The sequence below is a fragment of the Tupaia chinensis genome, unplaced genomic scaffold, assembly GCF_000334495.1.
Source record: "Tupaia chinensis unplaced genomic scaffold, TupChi_1.0 Scaffold143722_1, whole genome shotgun sequence".
Classification (NCBI taxonomy): Eukaryota; Metazoa; Chordata; class Mammalia; order Scandentia; family Tupaiidae; genus Tupaia; species Tupaia belangeri.
Genome location: NW_006203571.1, coordinates 528,262 through 540,523, shown reverse-complemented (window position 1 = coordinate 540,523; position 12,262 = coordinate 528,262).

The window sequence follows — 12,262 nt, the reverse complement described above, 5'->3', positions numbered from 1 at the left end:
TAGGGTGGCAGTAATTACAAGAGCCTAGAAATAAATTCTGTCTGGTTTAGTAAAGACAAGGTTAGTATATAATAAAGTGAAATACTTATGTTATCTCTGGGGTAGTCTACAGCTAAGAGGGTGAGTCTACATAGGAAAGGAATGTGGTCTTATGAGTAGCTGAAGGTTACTGTGTACTTGGGACTCTTTACATGCTGCTCTATACAATGACCGTGACTTGGGGAATGGCAATCTTCCCTTGTCCTGAGAGTAAGGGTGGCTTATGGCCTTTGGGGTAACAGCACCTCGTGGATGAGTCCCTGAGCTACTGAGATCCTTCGCCCATTAGTAATCCCCAGTAGGAGAAGTGAACGTAGCATTCTTTATTGACATTTTCCAGGAGGGTGGGATGAGTCTAATGGGAGTAACTCCTGTTCGCAACCGCCGCCCTATGCAGCTGCCGACTTAGTGGATCTGCATTCTTTTAGGATTATTGTAAAAGTTATAGTAAGGCTGGGGGTACCTTTATGGGGTACCGGGGTATGGCAATAAGGCCCATGGCAGAGAAACTGAGTGCAGGCCAGTACAGTAACACAATAGAGATACGGTCCAGAACTCATAAAACTGTTGACCTTGCAAACAGTTCTCCTCAGCCAAGTCCTTGCTCTAGGCCTGAGGGGCAGTTCTTTCATACTCAGCTTGTGTTAACTGCATGGTTCCAGCATAAATCTGCACTACTTTTTAAGAAATTAATGGAAGGTGTGTTCCAACAAAGGATATTGCAAATCAAAAGAGTGAAGCAAGGTACCTATGTGATACTGGATCTAAGCAGGACATATATTCCTGGAATTTCTACAATGATTAAATAAAGAATCCACAGTGGAATTATGTGATTATAGACCAAAGAGCAAACAACACAAATAGAAGGTAGACGGCTGTGGATTCCAGGTGAAAGACTTTATGAGAGAAAATAGGAACTGATGTTTTCGAGCATTTAAATAAGTTGTTGAATGCAAGTGGCAGGATTGCTTACTTTTATAAAAATCATTATTAGTACACGGTAAGTGGAAGTATAAATAATGAGGCAATTGTTAATATGAAAATAGTTACAAAAAGTAATTATGGTGCCACATACTCAATATTGAGTAGTATTTGCATAGGCATCATATAGAAGCTATTTATTAATGAACTAAACATCATAACATAACCATGAGGAGTGATGAGAGTGAAAGTGATGGGCGAAAAGTTTTCAGCATCTTGTAGACCTCATAGGTATTATGTATAAAATGCATAAATCACAAAGGACCCTTTCAATCAAGTCATCTATAAGTTTTAATAAATAACCATGTGAACTGAGGATGGTCAGTTTAAGTGCCTGAGGAAGAAGGGATAAGGCAGGTGAGTAAAGCTTTTTGTGATAAGACAAGATTTTTAAAAAATATATATTTATTTAGTTTTATTTTTTCTTCTTTAATTTAAGCAGAGAAAGATAGTAAGAGAGAGAGATGGAGTGAGAAAGCAAGCTACCAGGTCCAGAATTCAAACTGTGATCAGCCATACGGGACTCCAACACCTTAACCACCATGCCACCTGCTGGCTCTGATAAGACAAGTTTTTAAAACAATGAAGATACGTTACGCAGATGAAAATTTCTTAAATGTTGAAGATTTATAGTTTGATGAAGGTTTTCCTGATTAATTAAGAGATATAGGTATTGGGACCGGCAGATTGCATAACAATTATGTCGCTGGACTCCCACACTATCAACCGCAGTTGAGTCCAGGAACTTGTGGTTTAAAACTCACACCAGCCACATGTTCATGTGTGCCCAACATGCCAAGAAGAGAATGGTTGAGAAGGGACTATGGCATGGCCATCCTCCTTGGGGTGTGATTTCCTGCTTTCTGTCTCTCTGTCTCTGTCCGGTAAGCACACACACTCCATAACAAAAAATGATTCTTAAAAAAAAGATACAATTATTAAAGATAAGACATAAGTTTACAGAATAACAAAATATCAGGAGGAATAAGTTCAAGAGTTTTAATACATCACACCTTGACCATAGTTAATAGCATTATGTTACATTTTTGAAGAAGGCTAAGAAAGTATGTTTTAAGAGTTCTTATTAGAAAAAAAAGATAAGTATGTGGATTAATGCATGCTAATTAGCTTATTTTGCTTTTCCTCATTGTATGTATATTTCAAAATAATATGTTGTACATGTTAAATTATAGTACATGTTTATATTCATAAATTACATTGTCTTAAATAACTGAAAAGATGATATGTTTTAAGCAAGCAGGTCTCTTTCCTAACATAGACTATTATATTTCAAAACAGAGTAGCATGTCATAATGTGTATGACTCCCCAAAACACGCACAAATGTTTTGTCCATGTATAATGTTCCAAAATAACATCCTTCATTCATAGTACAGAGATTTTCTTCACTAGCATCTTTAGTGTTTGTACACAATGCTTGAGATAATAGTATCATAAATCCAACAGAACATTGTCTTTATATTTCCTTTTATAAAGATTTGAAAATATTTAAACACAAACATATTTGTATGAATGCATATATATGTCTATATATCAGCTATGTATTTAGTTTTCAAGCTCTTCTAGGTGCACATGGCTATTTTCAGGCTCTTAGTTGGAACTACTACCTCAAGTCTAGGAACTTAAGAGGAAAACCTGCAATTATCAGAAAATTGCGCATCTCTACTCTCTAAAAATAGGTAACTGTTGAATATCAGTTGATATTTTTCTCATGTATCTCTTCTCATTTTCAAGTTTCTCTTCTGTTATATCCAAGTCTTTTGAATAAATTTAGATAAAGTATTGTCCTTTAAAATGTATATAGGATTGATAAATTTTAATCCCAGTTATTAATGCCTCAGTTGGTATTATTTAAAATGAATCACTATACCTTTTTAAGCAGTAGCATTAAATTGAGAAGTGTACTAGTGGAAATGATTCACAACTAAGCAATACTGGTTTCATTATAATTGCAAAAAGATAAACCATAAACATCATTTATCCATCTATGCTCCATCTCTTTTATAGAAACATAACCCTTTAGAAAGGCAATAGGTAAGTAAATGTTCTCTAAGCTACGTCATCTGAGAGTGACTATATGAGAGACTAACTTAAAAAAATCGAATTTATTTACATTAAAATATGAAACTCAGTTGAAAGCAGATGCATAAAGTCAGTTCTTTTTAAGCAAAATAGTGTACAAAGTATAAAGGTTAGTTTTAATATTTTAGTGGTGACTTTGATTAATTTGATAATATATAAATGCATAATTTATTTTAGCCTCATGCTTTTTAGTTGATGCATCTAGAAAAAAATGAACAAAGTGAGCATATAACTCCTAGGCCATTAATAGTTTTCTAGCCCATACAGGGTTTAAGCCATTTCTCCCTTGCTTTCCCCTTCTTGGTATGCAGTCTCTTGTTAATGCATGCATAATTCAATAACATTACAGGCTGTTGAACTTTAGAACATAGCAGAGATGTGCAATTATATTTGGGTAATTCACTTTGAGAAATTGCTGGCATGTACCATAATTCTATCATTTAAACCTTCTCCTTTAATTTTATCTGTTGATAATTTCAATTATTTTATACTGCCAATAAGTCACTGATGACTGTACCAGTGAGATTTTGTTATAGATGTTAGTCAGAGAAGCAAATTAGCTTAAATTGTGTGCTTTGCAAAGACAGCAAATTTTCTTAAACCCAGGAATGGCACTTAATGTTATCTACATATATGGATTATTTGGGTGTATTATTTTTAGAAGATAATTTGTTTCTATGCCTCTCTGCAATTTAGTGCACAAAGAATTGTGCATTACTGAAAAATATTTTCAAGTCTCTGTTTCTTCGTCTCTCTCTTTCTCTTGACTGATTTTGTTTTGTTTTACAAATAAAAATAATTTCTTTTTTCCAAGAGAGTTTTTTTATTATTTATTTTATTTATTTGTTATTATTATTGTTATTATTTTTAATTTGACAAGCGAGAGACAGAGCAAGAAAGGGAAAGTGAGAAAGTAAGCCACCAGGTCCAGGACTCAAACCTCAGTTGTCCATGTGGGAGTCCAGCCCTTTAACCACCATGCCACCTGTTGGCCCCTTAAGAGAGATTATTGCTATAGCACCAGAGAGACAGAGAGACAGAAATTGAGAAACCTTCCTACAAGAGTGAAGATCATGCCATAATCCCTTCTCCTCCATACTCCTCTTGAGATTTTAGGCATGCATGCGCATACACCTGGTGTGAGTTTTTTAAGTTGTTGGGTCTGGTCTTGAACTGTGGTCAACTATGTGGGGATACAGTGATATAACCATTATGCTATCTGCTGATCCCAGTTTAAAAGACATTTTTATAAACATATTGTAAAGTCAAATACTTTTTAGGTTTTATGTAATACCTGATGAGTGTTTATAAGACAATCTCAGTACTTTCTCCATAATTTCCCATTGTCCTATCAGTTTTGTTTAGAGATCACTTTTGTAACCATTCGAAACTGACCATCTCTACATTTTCTTCACTTCAGATCAATACGGCATGACAGATTTCAATATCAAGCAGTCTCTGCACCATGCACATGGTCTCGATAGCATAGAACTTTCCATTAACGCCTTTATATCTCTTTTGAATATGAGTCTGATTGCTTTGTAAAAATCTTTCTATAATGCATTGCCCTATTTTGAATAGTATAATATAGGGTTTTACAGTATCTTTATGCAGTTTTACTCATTATACTTACTAGTTTTCACATATGTAAGATTGATATCTCCAATCTAAATTCAAAATGACTTGTGACCATAGCCATATTGTGTATTTCATTTGAACCACATGGTAGCTCCCATGAGAGTAAGCATTTTGCTAGGTCAATCTAGCATCCCACTTAACTAATATTTATTTAACTATTATGAATTGCTCACTTACTGCATGCCAGGCATTGTGTTAGGTGGGAGGTCTACCTACTATGTGCTAAACATTGTATTAGCTGGTAGGTACATTTGTCTCTAATGTCATAAAGCTATGTCAAGTCTCCTAGTAGCCAAGTAGCCATCCACTAATTTAATGACATGTGAAAGAGCATTCTTATAAACTGTTTTATATATATATATATAACATACATATATATGTATATATAAATACATATATATAGTATATATAAATATGAATACTAAAATGAATACTAAGTACTTTGTTTTTTTAATTTTGATTTCTATTGCACTACACTTTTAGTTTTTAATTTCTATTGTGTTTGTCATTGTTGTGGTTTATTCAGGATGCTATTACAAAATATCATAAAGCTGAATAGCTAACAAACATGAGAAATGTATTTCAAACAGATGGATTGAAAATTTCAAGTCTGAAATATTTGCGAGTCGATATCTTGTGTTCCCTCCCTGGATCCTAGACATTGCCTTCTCAATGCCTTCCATCAGTGGGAGGATAAAGCAGTCTCCTATACTGCTTTTACAAGGAGACTGGTTCTACTCATGAAAGCACCACCCTGTGAAATAATCACTTCACAAAGGCCCTCTACCTTAATACCATCACATTGTGGATGAGTATTTCAGCATTTAAATTTAGAGATGAAGGAGACATAAACATTCAGTATTGATGCAATCCAAGTATATAGTATTAGACACAGGGTTATTAAAAACTAAACAGGAAATTTGGGATTTGAAGAATATATATTTAATATTTTACCAAATAAAATAATCTATAAAACAAGGAGACTTGTTAAAGAAAGATTTTAAGATGTTCATTTTATTTCATGTATAATGGGGCCAGCTGATGGCCCGGTGTTAAGGCCGTTTGAGTCCCAGACCTAGGGCCTTAAAAACATGCTGGGTATGTGCCCAAAACCTTGAAAGGAGGGAGAAATGAGGGAGAAGGTTTGCGACCTGACCATCTCCAATGACTGATTCTTTCTCGCTTTCATAATTTTTCTCTCTCTTTCGCTGTTTCTGGTGAGAGCAGGTGTTCTCTGGTGAGAAAGAGAGAGAGAGAGATTTATTACAGATGGCATCTGCCTCAGAAGCAAGCCTTTCTTAAAGAAAAAATATAGAAAAGCAATAGCAACATAATTGCAGCATCATTTGATACATCTTACAAAAATGTAGTCCTACTCACATAAGTACATGCCATCAATGCTTCATCTTTATTTACATTTAAAATATTCTTGAGTCTCAATAAATGGCAAGTTTTTAAAATAAAAAAGCCAGGTGCTATGGTTTAAAAGTGGTTTGTCCCTATCAAAGCTCATGTTGAAATGTAATTGCCAGTGTAATATTATTAGAAGTGGAGGGGATTATAAAGGGTGATTAGGTCATTGAGAGAGAATTGCCTTTCTCTTTGGAGTGAGGTAGGTTGGAGACTGTTACACCTAGAGCTGGTTATTACAAACCCAGCCTGGCACTTCCCTCCCTCTCGTCGGTACCACTGCTCCTTTGTGCACAACACACTTGGTCGAACACTCTTGCCCATCACTCTGTGATGCTCTCTGGCATGCTAGGCCACAGCACAAGTCCCTCATCAGATGTGGCCATCCTTCCTCCAGAACTGTGATTTAAATAAATCTCTTTTATTTATCAATTATCCAGTTTCAGGTGTTCTGTCATAGCAACCAGAAACAAATGAAGATACCAAATGCGCTATAAAGAGGCCTCTCAGTGGCATAAACAAGAAAATGTATATAAAAGATAAAGACCAAGAAAAGGAGCAAAAAAGGAAGAAATTGGCAGATACGACATAGATATACCAAGGTTGTGTTAGACGAACCTTTTTTTTCTTAAACTCTTTGTAAACAGATGGGGCCAACAGGTAGTGTAGTGGTTAAGGAGCTGGACTCTCAAATGACTGACCATGGTTGGAGTCCCAGACCTAGGAGCTTGAAAATCATGCTGGGCAGCTGTGTGTGCATGCCCAAAATCCCAAGAGGAGAATGGAGTAGAAGGGATTGTGGGGTGGCCATTCCCTTTGGAGGGTGATTTCTCACTTTGTCTCTCTTCGTGTCTGTCTCTCTCTTCTCTGGTGTGAGTGCATGCACTCTATGACAAAAAACTAAAAATAATAATAATAATAAATAAATAAGTCAGTGAAAACAGGAACAGACATAGCTGGAGGTAAAGAAATTGAACTGATATTGCAACGTGATGTGAACAGCAAAAAGAGAAAATTCTAATATACATATATGGATTTTTATATTAGATTGCAAGTAACTGAGAGGAATAATATTAAGTGTTACTTTGACTAAGCTACAGTGCCCAAATATTTGGTAAAATGTTGTGGATGTTGCTGGGAAGGCATTTTTTGAATGAAATTAGAATTTAAATTGGTGGATTTTTAGAAAAGCAGATTACCTTCCCAAGGATTGTTGGGCTTCACTTATTTAGCTGAAGACCTAAAAGACATACTGAGGTCCCCAAAGGAATAGGAAATTCTGCCTCCAGACTTGAGCCACTATATTTGTGTACCTGTGTGCACATATGTTTATGTATGTTATATGTATATTGGTAAAGTAATGACTTTTTTTCTGTTTTTCTATGTGAAAAATGTATCATGACTTTCTTGACAACCCAATACAGAAAAGAAAAATTGCATTTTTCTATGCAACAAACTGAATATTTGTGTTTCCGCCCAAATGCATTGCTGAAACCCTAACCCTAATGTGACAGCATTAGCTGTAGAGCCTCTGTGAGACAATTAGGTTATCAGAGCAGAACTCTCAAGAATGGGATCGTGACCTTATGAAAGAGATTTCAGAAAGCCCTCTAGATCTTTGTCCCACCATATGAGGCTACAATGAGAAGATAGAAGTCTGCAACCCAGAAGAGCTGCCTTGCCAGAACTGAGCAAGTTGGCACCCTGCTTTCAGGCTAGGAGTTTCTAGAACTGTGAGGAATAAGTTTCCGTTGCCTGTTCACCACCCAGGTTATGGTACTTTGTTTTCACAGACCAAATGACTACATACATGTACACATTCATCCTGTTTGTTCTGGGTTTCTCCGTAGAACTCACACAGTGACAAAAGTAAATAACAATGTAAGAGGGAAAGTGCCATATAAAGATAACCTGGCTAGGAGTAGGCAATGACTAAGAATATCATTAAAAATAGTTATTGATGCTGGAGACAGTGTGGGAAGAGGCTGGGAGATGGGGGAAAGTGAGAGGAAAGGAATCAAGGAGAAAAATATAGACACAAGACATTTAAGGGACACAGAAAGGGAGGATTGTCTTTTGGTGATAACATGAATTACATTTAAAAAAAAGAAGAGCTATTTAAATAATCCCATCATTTTGCAATTTATTATGCGTTATAGCTGCATGATGGAGCTAACTCTGTCCTTAGTAAGTGACTCATGTTAGGTTGGAGCACACATTCAAGCATTAGTCAAGTTGCTCTGTATTTACTCCCCTTATTTGTGGATGTTTTCTTCTCCCATGTAAATATAGGATATAAATAAATATCTACTGTTTCTATTTTAATATGAAAAGTGTGTCATGGGACCAGCAATTAGCATAATGGCTATGTTGCTGGAGTCCCATGTAGTCGATCATGTTTCGAGTCCCGGACCCGGTGGCTTAAACTCATGCTGGGTGCGTGTGCGTGCGTGCCCAAGATCCCGAGAGGAGAATGGAGGAGAAAGGATTGCGGTGTGGCCATCCCCCCTGGGGGGTGATTTCTCGCTTTCTGTCTCTCTGTCTCTCTCTGTCTGTCTGGTGAGCACATGCATCCTATAGTAAAAAAACAAAAACAAAACAAAAACTCTCAAAGAAAGAAAAAAAAAGTGTGTGTCATGACTTTTCCAACGACCCAATACATATATATGTACATGAGGTTAAAGATGTATATACAGAAACACATGCACACTTCAAAAGAATCACCAGGAAGGGGCGGGAGTTTTGCTCCTAACACCTGTTTCCAATTTAAGGAAAATAGAAAAAAACTGGGTATGAGGAAGGAGAGTAAGAAGAACCAATAGCAACTAAAAATAGAAGGAAAAGTCAACCTGGCGAGTGTTAACTAAGAGACCTGGAAGTGATTCAGAATTGTTCTGAAGTATGATCCATGTTTCCATCTCCATAACGAGGAATAGCCTTCAGAAAATCTGCCAATTCAAGAGACCTAGTTTCTTAAAATCACCCTGTAAAGGATCAGAGGCCTTAAAGACTCTGTAAAAGATGATAGCCTGAAGGGAGAAATGGCAATCTTATTCAATTTGAATCTCATCCAAACCTCTGGAAAGTTTCTCAGGGAACAGTTGAAATGCTAGAACCAGTTACCAGTACATAAAAACTTTTTATTATTATTATGGAGATCAGAAGAAATGTAGCTTTTCCTATCTCCGCCCCCTACAAGAGGTTTTCACCTTAGGGCATGTGCACTTGCTGGGAAGAGAGAGAGAGAGACAGAGACAGTAAGAGGGAGAGTGAGAAATCACCCCCCAGGAGAGATGGCCACACTGCAATCCCTTCTCCTCTGTTCTTCTCCTGGGATCTTGGGCATGTACGCACATCTGCCCAGCGTGATTTTTCAAGCCACTGGGTCGAGGACTGGAACCATGGTCAGCCTTGTGGGAGTCCAGCAACATAATCGCTACACCATCTCTGACTCCAGTTTTTGCTGTCTTATAGGATGGAATCTTGACCCTAATAAATCTGAGTTCTCAATCCTAGTTACAACGTTTCTGTTTATGATATGTTCACCAGAAACCCCTGCCAGGTTTAAGTGTTATTCTAGAAAGATGTACTGGGAACCCGCAGTTAGCGTAATGGCTATGTCGCTGAACTCCCACGTAGTCGATCATGAAACTCACACCGGGCGTGTGTGCGTGTGTGCCCAAGATCCCGAGAGGAGAATGAAGGAGAAGGGATTGCAGCGTGACCATCCTCCCTGGGGGGTGATTTCTCGCTTTCTGTCTCTATGTCTCTCTCTGTCTGTCTGGCGAGTACACACGCCCTGTAGCGAAAACCTCTCCAAAAAAAAAAAAAAGAAAGATGTACTTAGCAGGTCTCTGTGATTACATTATTTGTATAGTGGTTATATAGCTAACAATTTAGGATTTATGAAGTTAGTAGGTGGAAGATATATTTTGTGTAAAATTTATTTTCAACATTAGTGTGATCACCTTAATTTATTAGGACATATACATAGAAGACATTGATGGAATAAAGAAGGATGCACACCAAAAGTGGACATCGAAGACTTAACATGTGCTTACTCATACTCTATCATGTACTTTGTGCCATTTTACATCATACATTTTAAAGATAGCTCATTATATAAATGTGAAAAATATGACTGACCTATAGAGGTTATATAAAAAAACTAATTCGTAATAATTTCCATTAATGCATATCTTTAACACTAGTTCATATTAATTGTGATATTCTTGACAAAATGTATGCCTATTGTTAATATTTTGTATATTCGTCAGTTTTAGTTTGTAGTACTTTCTGAGAATGCATTGACATTGTATTTTCTATTACAAAATTTAAATGGAAAAATAAATGTGTCCAAAACTTTGTGGCCAAGATAAAAATAACAAATTCACTCAATGAAACATTTTTTCCTATAACATATGTATATCAAATTTGCATATCAAATTTTGTGTGCATACATATGTACATTTTATCTATGTATTATTTTATCTATGTATTTGTGTATCTGTGAATTTATCGATATGTCTCTACGTCTATCTATCTTGCCATAATACTGCTATCAGAAAAAAAGAGTTCAGGAAATACCACTCCAGGCATGCCTTTGTCTACACTGACTACTTCAAACTAAGGTCACTTGAGGAATAGCAAATGCCAAGGGAGGCTTTCTCTCAACTCACCTTATCTGCATAAAGAAATATCTGCCAATAGGCACTCAGTTGTCATAAATATTGTCCTAGGAATCTCATCAACTAGAGAAGATTAAACTCATCATAGAAGGAGAGTGTGGACGCTGACACTACACCCAGATAAACATGATCTTCTGAGGCCCCATTATATTTCCTCCTAATGATTTATTCCCCACTAAATTACTGGCATCTGCTTTCCTTTATCCCTTGTGAAGAAGGTACAGAAGTGTCTAGATCTCACCGAGCTCAAGGCACTCAGTTTCCTTTCATATGTTGTCCTAGTTTACAAAATAAATTCGTATTATCTCTATGATTTTAATCATAAACTCAACTATTTAGCCATCGGAGAACTGAGAGAAAATAATCTCCCTTCCCCTAAACATAGAAATTAAGATACTGAGCAGTCAGCAAGTGGAATAGAGGTTAAGGGGCTGGATCTCACATGGCCAATTGAAGTTTGAGTCCCCAACCCAGCAGCTTCAAAATCCCAACAGGCTCATGTGTATGCCCGAAATCTCAAGTAGAGTGGAGAAGGGACTGTGTCATGGACATCTCCCCAGAGAGTGAGATGATCTCTGACCCTCTCCCTCTCTCTGTGTCTCTCTGGCAAACTCATCTGCCCTATGACAAAATAAATAAATTAAATAAATAAATAAATAAATAAATAAATAAAATTAGTAGATCAATAAAACAAAAACAATCGTTAGTATAAAAACCCTACAAAATAGCTGCATGTAGAATCTATGTGGTTGAGTAAACTCCTGGAAAATGTAAAATTCAGATCTTAACAAGCATGTAACATTTTCTCATATGAAAGACTGAACTATTTGAAGCCTAAACTTTGCCATGTTCTCTGTTTAATCTACTTTCTATCTTCAAAGAGCTTGAGAAATAAATGATCAATCTACTTTTATCCTTCATAAATACTTTAAGATAGGGTTGACTCACAAGCAGAAAGATGTGTGTTCAACCTTGTCCTGAACGTGAATCTGTAAAATCCTCAGAATAAATAGCTTTCCCAGTGGAGCAAATTAATTCCTCCAGAACAGCTGCTAACTTAGTTCATCAGTTCTTCTGCCTTAGTACATAATATTCTGCTCTCCTAAAGTATTTACATTTATCTTGCAGGAGACTGCTCATCTCCAGAAACTTTAGGTCTTCCAACTCAACATGTACTCACATGCAAGGTTCATTTTGGTTGAGCATTCCCTCATCCTACAAAACTATATTTAACCTAGTATGTTTTCATCTTTTTTAAACATTTTAAATGCTTTTGGCTGGAAACATCTTAGTAATATCAGTAAGTTAACATTCTAATACTATTAATATATAAAAATTAACTTTAATTTCAAATTAAATTATATATTACACTTAGCTGTCAAATTTCTATTTCAGGAACTTTAAT